The 2394-nt window shown below is 36.7% G+C and overlaps 1 pseudogene; it reads left to right on the top strand.

Annotated features, from left to right (window-relative positions):
• Positions 1-217: 217 nt before the first annotated feature.
• Positions 218-1153, top strand: LOC100928311 (annotated as a pseudogene).
• The last annotated feature ends 1241 nt before the right edge of the window (positions 1154-2394 follow it).

The following is a 2394-nucleotide window of genomic DNA, read 5'->3' as shown; positions in this document are numbered from 1 at the left end:
TCTCATGGTGCAGCTGTTTCTCCGGACCCTTAGTCATCATGGTAGACAAGGCAAGTACCATTAGAAAATGATAAGGTAGGTGTACTCATTGGATGCCACTTCAGGGAAGGTAAACAAAGAAATAAGGCAATGGCTGAATCAGAAAGAGTAGTGGTAAAATGGTAAAAGCTTGGGGTGAAGAAGCCAAGCTTAATTTAAATGAGGTTTATGGCATGTAATGGCCAGACCTGCTGAAGAGATCTCTAAGTTCAAGTACCTGCCTCTGGTGATTAAAATGTGCACTGAACTGGACAAATACCTGGACATCAATGATAAGGACTGGAATTTGTGATCAATATTGTCAAGAAAATACAGAAGTATTTTCTTCTCACCAAAAAAGGTGAGATTCTTTTCTAAGTAACTTGTTGTATGTCATATGAACCATGAAGGCAAAGTTTCTACTATCATAAATCCAGTTCTACTATCATAAATCCATAAAAAAATGAAAACTCAAGAACATGTGACCAGCATTTTGTGGACCAGACAATCCTACAATACAGGTCGTGTTGGATAAAGATGTAATAGTAGCCATGGATGACCTCAGAGAACTAGGTTCTCTAATGCTAGAGGTACAGCACACAAAAAAGCAGAGAATCTTTGAATACAAGGACAGATTCAAAAAAAAGAAGAAATAGACTTATGGTCTAACCTAAAACAGAAACCACAAAGAGAAACCTTGGTCCAATGAAGGTCACATTTTAGTACCCCAAATGAGAAGAAAGTCTAGATATTTATCTAAGTGCAGAAGTCAAAGACCTATCAAAAACTAATAAATATAGTAAGAATAATAACAAATGTTGAGACAAACAGATAAGGCGGCTTCCAATTTAATAGCCTAATATTGGGGGTGGAAAAGTTACTAGCATCATAGTTTTGGTGTTTTATGTAGGTGGAAGGACTAAGAAAATGGTGGAAAGGCTTAGTTCACATCTTTGAGTTTTCCCAGGAAGGCTGAGAAATCAGTTTTGCTGATGTGATGAACAAAGGGCTAAGGGTTAAGGTAAAATCCTGTCTTTCACTGGGGCCAAAACCAGCCTGAGCATGAAGGATGTGGATCATGCTACTAGAGAAGAACCAAATCCAAACCACTAGAAGTATCTTGTTAGGAAGACCAATGAGGAAGTGTAAAATGACAGGCTCCAATTGAAATGCTTCAGCCAACTCTTGAGAAATGGGCAATCAAATAGATAATTGAAATCAGTGTTCTTTCCAAAGAAAATTTTCAGATTTTAATAAGAGACAGGAATGCTTTGAGAAGCACTTTAGGAAGTGAAGAAAATAAAGACTGGGAGATTAAACCGGTTGAGGAAGAGCCTTTATTCCTGAGAGAACACACCAAGCAAGAAGATACACCATGAACATGAGCTCCATTAAAACTGTTAAAAATCCTGATGGCTCCCTGTCCTGAGCAGCAATAGTGCAGGGTGCTTTGGCTAAAGAAAGGAAAGAACTCAAAAGAAAACCAGAATGAAGCAGAGAGAAACTCCATTCCAATGGAATTTAGCAAACTCTGAATGCATCCCCTGTCTGATATGCATGAGAGGTAAATGGCTGCCAACATGTGAGGCATTGGGATGATATCTAATGTCATAATAGAGTGGAAGAAAGCCATATATATATGTGTATATATATATATATATATATATATATATATATAAAGACCTAGCTGTCAATCATTGAGCAGAAAGAACATTTCCCCATCTTCATATTTAAGAAGCAGTTTGTTCAGGTTGTTCATGATAATCCTAATTGTTATTGGAGATATGTAAAAAGGCAACACAACTTGCTGAGGCAGGTTATACCTCACTGGATATTCACAACCTCAAAGAGTAGCAGCAATGTCAGGGGCAAAAAGGTGTCTGAGGAGGTTGGTTGTTGCTTGAGACAAGACATAGGTTACACTATTCAATTTGAAGATTGTCCCCATCCAGAAATAGTCATCAAGTACATGTCAGATGGGCTATTGCTTAAGGATTGTTTGATTATCAACCTTATTCAGTCTGCAATCATTATGGTGAACAAAGCTCATGAGAGAACAATTAACACAGATGTGCTCTTTGGATTGTTGAAAAAGACAGTGAAAAAAAAAAACAGTGAAGCTGATTGTCACCTCAGTCACATTAGATGCTATTTAAAAAAAAAAGTTTTTCCAATACTTTTATGAATGTCCAATTTTCACCATTCTAAGCTAACAGTCATGAAAATTCATTTAATTAAATCACCAGGCCACATCTTGATGTTTTTGACTACTGAAGAAGACATTAATGCTATCCTTGAGATCTTATATAAATGCATAAAATCTCTGGGATCTAATGTAACAAAATTAATCAACCTCTCTGAGTATTCTGATATACT

Source organism: Sarcophilus harrisii, chromosome 4 (genome assembly GCF_902635505.1).
Source record: "Sarcophilus harrisii chromosome 4, mSarHar1.11, whole genome shotgun sequence".
Taxonomy (NCBI): domain Eukaryota; kingdom Metazoa; phylum Chordata; class Mammalia; order Dasyuromorphia; family Dasyuridae; genus Sarcophilus; species Sarcophilus harrisii.
This window is presented reverse-complemented; position numbering and strand designations above follow the sequence as displayed.